This window comes from Lissotriton helveticus, chromosome 9 (genome assembly GCF_964261635.1).
Source record: "Lissotriton helveticus chromosome 9, aLisHel1.1, whole genome shotgun sequence".
NCBI lineage: Eukaryota > Metazoa > Chordata > Amphibia > Caudata > Salamandridae > Lissotriton > Lissotriton helveticus.
The window spans coordinates 874595794-874609969 of NC_136070.1; the positions used below are offsets into that span (position 1 = coordinate 874595794).

The following is a 14176-nucleotide window of genomic DNA, read 5'->3' on the forward strand; positions in this document are numbered from 1 at the left end:
ACCATCATGTAACACTGGGAGCTGCCCTCCTTACCATCTTGTAAAACTGGGAGATGCCTTCCCTTCAGTAATCTAGCACTGGGATCTGCCCTCCCTACCATCATGTAACTCTGGGAGCTGCCCTCCCTTCAGCAATGTAACACTGAGAGCTGCCCTCCCTTCAGCAATAATAATAATAATAATCCTGTATTTGTAAAGCGCACAGCTACCCATAGGTTTCCCGGCGCTGAGGGCCGTCGGGAAGATTAAGTAAGCTATTGCCTAGAGTCACATGGTGCTGGGCAGACCCCTGCCGCCGGTGAATGAACCGTGATCCCCAGCGTCCGGCGTCAGTGACCCTGGCCGCTGCGCCACACCTCTTCCAGAAATATAACACTGAGAGCTGCCCTCCCTTCAGCAATAGAACACTGGGAGCTGCCATCCGTTCAGCAATATACAAATGGAATCAACCCTCCCTTCAGCAATATAACACTGGGATCTGCCCTCCCTACCTTCATGTACCACTGGGAGCGGCCCTCCCTTCAGCAATGTAACATTGGGAGCTGCCCTCTCTTTAGCAATGTCTCACTTGGAGCTGCCCTCCTTTCAGCAATATAACATTGGGAGCTACCCTCCCTACAGCAATATACACTGGGAACTGCCATCCCTTCAGCAATATAAAAATAGAATCGACCCTCCCTTCAGCAATATAACACTTGGATCTGCCCTCCCTACCATCATGTACCACTGGGAGCTGCCCTCTCTTCAGCAATGGAACACAGGGAGCTGCCCTCCCTTTAGCAATGTCTCACTGGGAGCTGCCCTCCCTTCAGCAATATAACATTGGGAGCTGCCCTCCCTTCAGCAATATAACGCTGGGAACTGCCATCCCTTCAGCAATATAAAAATAGAATATACCCTCCCTTCAGCAATATAACACTGGGATCTGCCGTCCCTACCATCATGCAACACTGGGAGCTGCCCTCCCTTCAGCAATATAGCACTGGGATCTGCCCTCCCTACTATCATGTAACACTAGGAGCAGCCCTCCCTTCAGCAATATAACACTGGGAGCTGCCCTCCCTTCAGCAATGTAACACTGGGAGCTTCCCTCCCTTCAGCAATGTAACACTGGGAGCTGCCCTCCCTTCAGCAATATAACACTGGGAACTTCCCTCCCTTCAGCAATATAACACTGGGATCTGCCGTCCCTGCCATCATGTAACACTGGGAGCTGCCCTCCCTTCAGCAATATAACACTGGGATCTGCCATCCCTACCATCATGTAACACTGGGAGCTGCCCTCCCTTCAGCAATGTTACACTGGGAGCTGCCCTCCCTTTAGCAATATAACACTGGGAGCTGCCCTCCCTTCAGCAATATAACACTGGGAGCTGCCCTCCCTTCAGCAATATAACACTGGGAGCTGCCCTCCCTTCAGCAATGTTACACTGGGAGCTGCCCTCCTTTCAGCAATATTTCATTTCATTTTGGACATTTATAGAGCGCTTGGAAGTACGCCCACCGGCGTGTCCCCGCGCTGTGATAAGTGAGAAACTGAGGTTCCACCCACCCTCCCCGCCGACTACCTGCTGAACAGAATGGTCTTGAGTTTTTTTCTGAAAATCAATTCTGATGGCTCCAAACGCAGGCTTAAAGGAAGAGCATTCCAGTGTTTGGCCGCCAGATGCCTAAAAGATCTACCCCCCATGCGGGCTTTCCTTACTCTTGGTATCGTTAAGAGCCCTGTGCAGGAGGATCGAAGGCTACGTGTGGGTTCATACACGGTCACCAAGTTCCTGAGCAACGCAGGAGCCTTGCCATTCACAATACGATGGCATGTGGAGAGAGTTTTAAATTCAACCCGACTGGCAACTGGAAGCCAGTGAAGTGCGTGGAGCGCGGGTTTGGAGGGGGATCTCCTGGGGAGCCTCAACACCAAACGGGCAGCTGCATTTTGCAGCACCTGAAGGCGCCCGATGACCCTGCTGGAGGCACCCAGATATAATAGGTTGCCATAATCGAGGCGGGAAGTCACCAGGGCATGCACCAACGTTCTGCGGGCCGCAAGGGGTAGAAGATCTAACACCTTTTTTAAGGTCCTCAGGACGCCGAAGCATACCCCAGCCACACGGCCCACATGTGTATATAACACTGGGAGCTGCCCTCCCTTCAGCAATATAACACAGGTAGCTGCCCTCCCTTCAGAAATGTAACACTGGGAACTGCCCTCCCTTCAGCAATGTATCACTGGGAGCTACCTTCCTTTAGCAATATAACACTGGGAGCTGCCCTACCTCCATTGACCTTCAACTGGGAGCTTCTCTCTCCTCACACTGTCAACGTCCCTCTTCGAAGTGCCTGTATACTTCAAGCTGCCCCTACCAACTTACACCCGTCGCACATCCTCCACTTTGATCTCTCCCCGGGTGCTTCATTACCTGCAGTGACGTCACACTCTGTTCTGCCCTTCCTGCTGGGACCTCACCCTGGGAACTACACTATTAAGAGTGACATCACTCTGAGAACTGCTCTTACTGTAGATACATCACACTTGAAACTGCTTTGCCATCAGAAGGACAGCTCACTTGGACTCTTCCTTTCAATTTAAAGTAGTGCAGGTACTCAGTACCAGACTGTACCCACCCATTTAAAGCACTTCTATAGTAACATCACTTTTGGAAATACTCCCAAAGTAGATAATCTACTGAAAGCTGCCCTCACTGCAGTGACGTGACACACTAGCTGCTCCGGCTTCACACTGAGTACTACCTTCAGCGAAGTGTACTCTCACAGGACTATCCTCACTGTGGAGGCAATACAATTGGTCCTCAGTTTGTTGATGTTACACTGGCAGCTGCCTTTTTGTTTCAGCATCATGCCAGGAAGTGTCCTGCTTGTATTCCTGTCACATTGCAATGACATCACCTAGAGAGATTCCATTACTGCAGTGATGTTATAAATGGAGCTACCCTGAAGGATGTGAGGTTATCCTTGAACTTCCGTGCCTGCTGAGATGTCACATTGAACCTGCCTAAGTTTGCTACAATGTTTTTGGCAGGTGCCCCTGTAGTAGTGATGTCACATCGAGAGCTTTAATAATTGTAATGAAGTTGCACTGAAGGTACTCTCGTTGCAGCGGAGTCACATTGGCAGCTGCCGTAGATGTCGCAACTTTTTCATGGGGCGCTGCAGTGATTCTTGAAAGAAACACATTAAACAAACATTGGCAAAGCCCATAGTTCCCGGCTCCCGCCCTCAAAAAAGCAATTGGCAATGTCAATATTGTTTAGTCATGCTGTATAGCAGTATGGCTTATGTGACGTGTGGCTGTATGTAAAATAAAAGTGCCATGACATGGCCAGGTTTGCCGCATAATAGCGGGGCTGGCAGGGGGCAGTACAGAGGAAGGGCAAAATGGAAAAAAGGCCCTCCTCTTCTAGTCACAAGCCAGGGAGGAACTTGTAGAAAAACGGATGTGAGGGAGGAGCTATGAGCAAGCACACAGAAAAAATGAAGAGGGTTGGGGCAATTAACGTAGGCAACATGGTGTCCTTGGGTTACTGATGTGAAAATTAGACAAACTATAATCAAATACTAATCTGTGCCTGAGAAGGAATGATTTGGCAAATTTTGCACTGTATTGCCTTTAGTGTTGTTGAACCCAGCACTGTAACTATGCAAAAAGGCTTTCCAAAACACTTTTTGAAAACGCAATAGAGTATTTTGTATTTTAAATGGACGTAAACATGTACATGTTTGTTCCTGCTGATGATAAAGCCCCTGCTCCACAGACATCTGAAGCTAAAACAGGACTTTTAATCCATGCTGGCAAAATGTCACCCCTTTTCTAATGCCAAAAAGATCAATTAACACATGCTAGATTGGCGAACAACTTGTATAGTGCCCAAGTGCACCTTGCATGCATCCATCACGTCACATCTAACTTACAATTGTTGGAGCTTATGTTGTAGTTTTTTCTGAAACCAGTAAGATCTACTGAGACAATTATCAACTATGTCAAACAAGAGCAACATCATGCAAGAAAGAGTGGCACTTATGAGAAATACATGGGAAAATAAAGTATTTACGAAAATAAAATGTGGGTGTCTGTGCCATCTCACAAATGCAAGCATTATTAAGAATGATTTAATCAGCGTTAGTACCATGTGCTTCTGGGAGGAGCTGCTTTGCGCAGGCACAGAGTTTACAATATAAGGAATTTACAAAACCATGCTTTTTTAAGTGTAAACTTTATACATGAGACAAAGAGCTTAGACCTCATTCAAAACAACCTGAGCAAACTGGACTTTTAGAAGAGACAATGCGAGGGAAAGGGGGCTACTGGGAGGAAGTCTGAACAGCACAAAATGAAAACCCTAGTTTATTTTATCAAAAAAGGAATTCTACAGCAAAGACGGCAGTTAACTGATTCAGAAAGATACGGAAGGCTCTTCCCATGCAGCCACGGGGGCAAAGGTTGATAAAGACCTGACGAGATGGGAAAGTCAAGGTCCTTGTCATGCAGCACTGAGGTGAGCTCTTCTTCACACCTCTTCCCCGGCCACGGGGATGACAATAGATGCTGGATTGCTTTGCAGGACAGGGCCGGACTGGCCATAGCAGGCACCGGGCAATCCCCCGGTGGGCCGCACCGGTGGGGGCCGGTTTTGGGCCCCTGGGGGCGGTTTTTTTACAGGGCTGTTTTTGCAGCAATAGTTGCAAAATCGTCCCTGTACCAAAATCGGCCGAAAACCATCACCGGCAAAGAGCTCGGCGGCACCTCCAACCCCCCCCACCCAAGTGGGGAGGGGGTGCCGGCCGAGCACTTTGCCAGGGCCGATTGTGGTTCCCAGTCCGGCCCTGTTGCAGGGTCCCCACCCTGCACACCCATTAGGGGGAAGGGCTGCCGAGGAGGGCCGGCAATGGAAGGGCTCTTCTCCGAGGAAGGAGAAGAACAACATCTGCAAAGTACACAAACAGAATCTGCTGCCTTTGTCAAAGACAGATTCCATGCGTGTTACCCAGATAAGAAAAGGAGATCTGAGTACCTGTGTTTTCAGCTCTCTGAAAACAGGAATTTCTGCACCATGATGCACTGGCTTGAAAATTAAATCTGAAAACGAACCAGCTTCTAAAGACCAGTTTAGGTAAAGGGTTAAGCGTACATGACTCCAGGAACGCAAAATGTCTCTTTAAGTCTGAAAATAGTTTTATGTATTCTTGGATTACAGAGGGAGTGTTTTAAAGGCACAGACAGTGAAATGTTTGTATTGTCTCGTGCGCGTTCTCTTATTTGACTTGATAGGTAAAATATCTGACTTTGTTTACAATTTTTCCATTCTGTGCTGCATGACTTCTCGACAGTAAGTTCTAGCAAGGGGCCTCTTTGTCATTAATTGGGAATATTACTACAAAAACATTGAGCTCTCAATGAGTAGTTCATCTAATTCTACTTTAATCCTGTGCATTTGGGAACTTTATTATTTTCATCAGCATATATGAGAACGATAAGCCACGGAATGCAAAAAATAATAAAGACTGGTTTGGAGTGTTCACTATTCATGGTAACCAGTTTTTTTAAACAAAAAACATAGCACTCTTTGAACACAAGCGTAGAGCTATGATTTTGCATTGACCCACACAACAGGATGACTTAAATGGCAATGCTCATCAAGGTAGCACAGACAATGTGGCGCAAGAAATTCAATACAATGATGTGAGATAAATACAGTGGCGGTAGGGAAGGTGATGGGGGATTGTAAAACAAAAAAAGGACAAGAAATAATAAAAAACATACCTGCTGCTCGCGCCGCCAGCCGTCGCCTCTATGCAGCCTCTCCTCATCGCAGGGGAAGCACCCGGGCTAGGGTGACCAGGCGTCCCCATTTTGCCAGGACGGTCCCAGTTTTTAACCAGCTGTCCCAGCAAATTTCAAGAAATGTAGCTCATGTCCCGGTTTTTAAAGAGGATTGACTGAAAACGGTGGGAGGTGTTTTTTATGTTTTACAAAGCAGGGAGTGTTCGCAGTTGTTTCAAGAAAGCAATTTAATTAACAGACAAGCTACTGGGTTCAAACATTGCATTTTATGTATGTTCTTACTGCCTGTTCAGTAATTCTCTGCTGAGGAGCGCTCTCATCGCTTGAAGTAAAATGGTAATCCTTCTTTTATGTTTGTGAAATGTCCCCGGTTTTGGGCTTTAAAATTCTGGTTACCCTAATCCGGGCTCTCTGGCTTCCTAAGTCAATGACAACGCTGCAATGCAGCATTGTGATAGGTTCCCCTTAGTTCCCTTAAGCCAATCACAATGCTGCATTGCAGTGTTGTGATTGGTCTGAGCGCAGAGGTTCGGTGCTTAAATGGGGAAAGGAATCCTGTGCATGTTCCCCACCAGGCTGTGTAATACAGTCTCATGGGGAACATGAAAAGTGTGCATAAATGTATGGCAGGCCCAGGATGACTGGTCAAACATTCATGCGCACTTTGAGTGGGCAACCCACTCCTCCCCTCGCCTCTGCTCTGGCCAGCCCCGCCTCTCCATGCACCTAGGAATGGAAAAAGGAAATGACAATAACACGTTTTGTTATTATCATTTTCTTTTTCCTGTGCACTGCCTTAAAGCATTAGGGCGACACTCCCGAGGAGCCACCCCTGGCTAACTACTTATGCACTAGAAGACATGAAAACTTGCTTTGTTGAACTTCTCTGGAAATCGGAACAGGTCCTACATTTTCAGAAATTTGTTGGGATAGATGTTAAAAGGCCCCACAGTTAGAGGATGCCTGCTTACCCTACAGACATTAGATAAACTTTTGTCTTTGAAATTAACATTGTCACTAGGCTATTTAATTAGTTCTGAGAAAGCATGGCAAATGCAGAACTGCTTTTAAAGAAATAGTCCCTTTGTCACTAGAATGGGCTCATTATTTATACGTGAATTTCTCTCTGGTGAGCTTGGAGTAACCCGTCTAGTATACTATGCTCAGGGCCTCTAGAATGGACCAAATTATATAGCAGATTTGGCAACATTTTGTGACAAGAAAAATCACTTTTTGAAGCATTATGGGGAACATTTTGTGATAGTATCACCTAATTGTTTTGTCATATTTACATACTAACACTATCTGGACCAAATTTTCCCTTCATTAGTACCAATTTGACACCCAAATACAGCAAAATGCAAAAACGGTTACCAGTCACCTTTTGCAAAGGGCCTACTACTGCATGCCAAACTGTGTCACTGTGGTTTTACTAATTTTTTATCTGTTTAAACTTGAAACACTGTTTAGGTAAAATCTGCAGATAATGTAGCTGATGATGGATTATGTGATAAATGGGACACATCCATAAATATGCAGAAAACGCCATAGAACTCTGATAAGCTGAGTCAGGATTCAGAGATCCGCAGGGGATGGGGGTCGTGCTGAGCACCAAAGGGGATCCGCAGATTCCAAAGCATTGAGGAAAAATGTTATATGGCAATTTATTAGCCTTTATGGGTCTCTCTGAGGCCCCTCTAACAGACTCATGGGATCAGGGTACCGCTACCCTGACCCCTTTATTTATTTTGCACAAAAAGTTGCAGCCCCAGGGACCGTTCCTCGAGACATAAAATGGCAGCCACAACTTCCCAGTCAGGTTGCGGTCAGCAGATCCAGATCCTTTGTGGGTGGATCCACAGAGGATACGCCCCCCTAGATATACAAATATGGATTTTGGTTGATATCTCTAAAATTACTGAATGGATTTACACCAAACTAGCAAATGGCAATGCCCTGGACCAAGATCTACCTTCCAACCAAATTTTAATGTAATTTCGTTCAGCAGTTTAGGCTGAAGTTGTGCCTGAAATTCCTATGAGAATTAACATGCGAAAAAACGTGTTTTGGAACCCCCATTTTGTCGAGTCCCTACTTGATGGCTCACCCCAAATCTTTCAAGACACCAGCTGAAATGACTGGCACGAAAATTTTGTGAAGATTCATCAAATGGCGCCAAATTTATCAGCAAAAAATATATATTTTTCCTATGGAACCTAGGTCTTAACTATGTATATGTGTATGTATGTATGTATATATATATTAATTGAAAAAAACATAGGTTTCACACACGTTATAGTTAGGAATTAGCATTTAAAAAAACCTTAGAAATTCATTGGAAAAAACCATAGGTTTCACACGTTATAGTTAGCTGAACATTTCTCTCATACAAAACCTTTGAAATTCCTCAGTTATAGTTAGCTCAGCTAACTATAACTTGCGCATCCGCAATGCACTGCTGATGACGTCACATATTACTTCACTCATAACATGGTCAGTGACATCACTCATGACATCACTGATGACATCTCAAATGACATCCCTGATGACATCACTGATGACATCATCCAGTGAATGTGTGTCTTTCTGAAAAATAAATATTTTTTATATATGTATATCTAAACGTCGATGGAAGAATAAATGGGTAAATAAGTATCTGAATGGATGTTTTTTTTGTAAAATTGATTGTAAAACTGACTTATTTAAGTGAATAGGTGTATTAGCGAGTAATCTTTAAATATTTAAATATCTGTATCAGTGTCTCACTTTATATATAAGTGGCTGCATGGGTTGGTGAGTAGCTATATCAGTGTGTATATGGGTTATTAGTTGCTTTTTTTAGTAACAAAATGAGTGTCTGTATGGTTTGGTGGGGAGTATTACTTAGCGCACAGATGATGCATGAATGACTGACTCACTGTTTGTATGTGTTTTGAAGACAGCATGTGTGCAGGACTGTATGGGTGGATGAGTGTGTGTTAGTGAGTGAATGACTGTCTCAATAGTATCTTTATGAGTAACTACATATGTTTTAAACTAGTATATGTGAGTATTGATGTATATTGGTGAGTATATGTCAGAGCGAGAGATTCTAAGACTTCCTGTATAAATAAATAGGAGTTTCTATAAGTGATTGTTTAAGAGAGTACAAATCTGGAGAAGTTAGTGTAGTGGTGGGTGTATAGCTGTACATGTAAGGAAATGGATATTTGATAGTTTATTTGCATGTGTGAGTATGTGTGTGAGTAACTCTATAGATGAGTGTTGGTGTATAACAGGATGTATAGGTGTATGAGTACATATGATAAGTGAGTACATGTATGAGTGACTATATAGAATTGTTGGTGAATGAGTGGATGTGTATGTAGATTTTGGAATTACTGAATAGGTTATTCTAACTGGAATTGATATCTCCAATTTTTTGAAAATGTTAGTTTCTATTTTTGATTGTGTGTATCAAAGGTTATATTACAGTGAGAGGAGGTCTGCCACAAGGATGATGTCATCAGTGATGTCATCAGGGATGTCATTTGAGATGTCATCAGTGATATCATGAGTGATGTCACTGACCATGTCATGAGTGATGTAATATGTGACGTCGTGTATGACAAAGAGAGAGGTAGGGAGAGTACTCTGACACTCTTGTTCCCCGGTCAATATTCAATAAACAAAAGAAGAGTGTCCATGGAGAAAGGACTATGCCGTTCACGGGAGCACCAGAACAACCACACTGGGATGTTAAGGAAGGCCCTCACTCACCACCTAGTGATGACATGCTTCATCATCGGGCCCCACCAAAGAGACCGAGTGTCTCTTTGGTGTGCTGCAATGCCAGGATTACTGCGGAGCGGGATGGTGAGTAGAGGGCGTGTTGCGTGCAAATGAAAATTAGTGAGTGATGGAGGTTTAAAAATGTCAGTAGTGTATCTGAGATAACACTTTATTAAATGATCACTAAAGACAATGGATTTAAAAAAATGTGAGGGACCAGTCCACTTTAATTGAGTGGTGGGTTCCTACAGAGTAGTCGACATGTTTCTTGCCATTGAAACGGTGTTAATTTACCCGGCAATTCATCAGGACTGGGTGTGAAAAAACCCAGTGTGGTTGTTCTGGTGCTCCCGTGAACGGCATAGTCCTTTCTCCATGGACACTCTTCTTTTGTTTATGTAATATGTGACGTCATCAGCAGTGCATTGCGGGCGCGCAAGTTAGGGTTAGCTGAGCTAACTATAACGGAGGAATTTAAAATATTTTGTATGAGAGGAATGTTCAGCTAACTATAACGTGTGAAACCAATGGTTTTTTCAATGAATTTCTAAGGTTTTTTAAATGCTAATTCCTAACTATAACGTGTGTGAAACCTATGGTTTTTCAATAAATTTGCAAGGTTTTTTAAATGCTAATTCCTAACTATAACGTGTGTGAAACCTATGGTTTTTTCAGTGATTTTCAAAGGTTTTGTAAATGTTCATTTATAAATGTATTAATTATTATGTCTTTCTTTTTATACTAATTTCTTATATTTTTAATATAAATATTTATATATATTTTATTTTTTAGATCATATTTCATTTTCTTATTATATAATAATAACAAAACTAAATTGCAAAGGAATTTTTGGATTAATAATTGCTTGACATCGGTTGCAAGTATAACACAGCTCCACCAATGCTCTTGGGGCCCTATGCTCACAATGCTGTATCAATCCTTACACCTGCTTCAAGCATGTGCAAGGTTTTGATGCAGCATAAGCTCAAAAGTGACTGAATGAAATGTTATACATTTCACTCAGTCACTTTTAGGAGGCGTTGCTGCACCCCCTTCTGCACAAGAAAGCCTCTTCTGGCGCAGCGCTTTACAATGTAATACACCCTCCAGATGAGTCAGATTGTTAGTAGCACACACCATGGCACATCTTTTGCAGCACCGCTGTGTCACAAATGTGACGCAACTGCTGTGTAAAAGAGGCACAAGGGGATTGTAAATCCACCCCTAAGACATACAAATTCACCCAGGCAGTTTCACCAGCAGCGAAAATTGAAGTATAGACTTGTAACATATTTATGTACATATGTTACATTCAAGTGCTTCGGACATACTACAGTATGCTATAGATAAACACATTATAGATTTATGCTGTACCACTTCCTTATAGTTCTGCACTTTCACATTCTCCATACACTAGTAAGATATTCATTCATTCATTTATGAACTACACATTCATTCTGACAAACTTTTACACACTAACATAGAAATATATTTCTTTCTTTGACCGGTGAAGGTAGTTCTAAAAAGTACTGGTTTTTTTAGTTTTTTTAGTTTTGTATTTTTTTTTGTGTTTTCTCAACAAATTCCAAGCGGAACAAAAGAATGAAAAAAGAAAAACTAATGTCGAGGACAGCAATGATCCAGCATCCTGCATTTCATCAGGTCTATAGACTGTTCCCCATAACACAAAAGTTTATCGCAATAAATGCATAGAATTTTAACTTTAGCAAAGTCAGAATCAATATGTGTGGACTGCTTGCTGAAAATGCTGTTGCCGCAGTTGATGTGCTTGGTGTAGCTGCAGGTGGGTTCTCGTGCAACCTCCGTCTTGCAGCTCGAGCAAAGTTCTTGGGGTGCAAGTTCTTCACGTGTCGCACCATATTTGCTGTGCCAAAGGAGTATGTTTTAGATGGATCACCCCTTGAAACAGTTGTTTGGCAAATTTTACAGGTTACTTTTGGAGCATTAACTTTTATTTGTCCTTCTGGAAAAGTAAAAAACTTCCAAATTAGAGCTTCTTTCCTCTTCTTTGGACGTTCTTCAGGAATGAAATCTCCTTCTGAAGAACTGCTGGAAGTTGACTCTATTGCTCTTATTATTGTGATATTCCTTCTATTTGAGAAGATTCTCAGAAGAAATGCTTCTTCTTAGAAACTCAAAGTCGAATAATTATAATGGGACAGAACTTTCAACAGTCGCAATAGGAAAAGTTATGAACCAATCAAATCACAACTTTTAACGTCACATGCCTTTGCGTATGCTTATGATGCACTTAGGCAGCTATTGCGATACCAGAACGCATGAGGTTCTACCGCGATTTGTGTAATTGTTTTTAAAAGTAATATATGATTATTACAAGTATTGAAAAAAATTCATAGTTATCCCAAATGTCTGCCCTTAGTATGTACATTAAATACATAAATAAATGTTTTAAACCAAGTAGAAACATTGCCCCCTTTCGCGTACAGAACGCCGTACATGACGTCACACGGAAGCTTTAATGCAACGCGTAATGTCAAAGCATAATGCAATTCCAATCGAAGTTCATGTTAGATGTGAAGGACATCTAACATGAGCTTCGATTGGAATTCCATAGAGCATATTATCAAACCCATTATCGACACTTTAGCGACACTTTCCTGCCGACAAAGTGGTGATAATTGTGTCACCCACGCTTGATATTATGGCCCAGAGTGAGTAGTGTACAGCAGCTTCTCTGTAAAATCTATAATTACCTCCGAGGAGTGACAACAGATAGGTTACAACAGTCTGACAAACAGATCCACAACCTTATTACGCCACTTTTGAGTCACTTTTAACATGGGTAAAGTGATGGAAGGAGCTAGTAAATCTACGTCTGACATTTCAAGAAAAAATCTCAACTCCAGACTCTGCGACACAGTTTTAATGTTGTTTTCTCTCTCTTTCTCTCTCTCACTCTCAGTGACATCATTTCTCTTTCTCTCTTAAACTTATAGACACTGCTTTCTGCTTGGACGTGTAGAAGAATTGTTCAAATCAAGCTGTGAACTCCACTTTCTTATGTGTTTGGCCGCAAGGTTTATACAACGGTAAGCACAGAGGCCTAGGTCTACAAATCCTTCATAGCAATGCATTAGAAATAAGTCGGCCTAACGGGCATCAGTAACGCAGTAGGTACTTCCATATAGACACCTCTTGAACACGGCACTATAACAAGTGAAATGTACCAGGTACACTGCACTCGTAAGACTGTAGTGTAACCTTTATTTGTGAAAGGAGAGAGGGCCATATTATTAAGCCTTGGCAACAAAATTATCGCCACTTTATCGGCAGCAAATGGCCGCTAAAGTGGGGATAATGGGTTTGATAATATGCTCTATGGAATTCCAATCGAAGCTCATGTTAGATGTGAAGGACATCTAACATGAGCTTCGATTGGAATGAGTTCTAATATAGTTATAATTGAGTTTTGTTTATATTTATTGTTTAACAAAACTTAATTAAAAAAACTACATACTTCTTTTATTTTGTGGGGTAGGGGTATGACGGTCCACAATAAAAATAAAGTTGAAATACTATAGTAAGATATTCAAGACTAGGATTGAAAACTACTGAGTTCTAACTAACAGATATATTAAAAACAACAGTGAAAAACTACTAAAATGGCGGAGGACAGAGTACGTAATCAATGTTTGGCGCCTTGGCACTACCTTTCAAATAAATATAGAAAAAATATGATTATTAATACTGTACAAAAGTACAGCAGCGGATGACACACACGAACCGGCAAAAGAAATCGACAGATTTACTCCCTGAAATAAAGAAAGGTTTGCTTGTTGAACTTGAAGAAAAAGAAAACGTGGGCTTTGAAACGACGCGGCGCATGCGTAGAGAGTACAAGTGCTACACAAAAAAGGAAAGCTTTACATACTATCATAGAAATGAAGGAGCATATTATCAACAAAAGGCGATACATTATCGCCGCTTTTATCGACAGGAATCTGCCGATAAAGCGGCGATAATGTGCTTGATAATAGGCCCTTGTAACTTCCCATAGCAGCCCAGGTTCTGGTGGTAACCTGGCCTGCTATGGTTATTCACAAGGACATATTATCAAGCCCATTATCGCCACTTTATCGTCAGTTTCCTGCCGGTAAAAGCGACGATAATGTATCGCCTTTTGTTGATAATATGGCCCATTGCTCTTTTTTTGACCAGTAAACTTAGGTGCATATTATCAAGGACCGGTGTTAAAATTATCGCAGTTTTATTGGCAGGAAACTGCCAATAAAACTGCGATAATGAGCTTGATAATACGGTTTTGTTATTTTCCATAGAAGCCCATGTTAACACCAGAACATAGAATTCTATGGGAATTAACAAGGACGTATTATCAAGCCCACCCTCCCAACATTAATAAAAAACCGTAGGCCCATGTAAATTCCCATAGCAGCCCAGTTTCTGATGTTAACCTGGGCTGCTATGGTTATTTACAAGGGCATATTATCAAGCCCCTTAATCGCCGCTTTATCGGCAGGAAACTGCCGATAAAAGCGACGATAATGAATCGCCTTTTGTTGATTATATGGCCCATTGTTCTTTTTTTGACCTGTAAACTTAGGT

The 14176-nt window shown here is 42.3% G+C and overlaps 1 protein-coding gene across 5 annotated transcripts in view; it reads left to right on the top strand.

Moving 5' to 3' along the window:
- Positions 1-14176, top strand: part of LOC144781940 (cytochrome P450 2G1-like) — a 591590-nt gene that overhangs the window by 92601 nt on the left and 484813 nt on the right. The window contains exon 2 of one of the 5 annotated variants that reach the window (XM_078661029.1): positions 12550-12642. The exons of the other annotated variants lie outside the window; for them this stretch is intronic. The gene's annotated coding sequence lies outside the window, so the exon portion shown is untranslated. The remainder of the gene's footprint in view (positions 1-12549; positions 12643-14176) is intronic. 5 annotated transcript variants of the gene reach the window in all.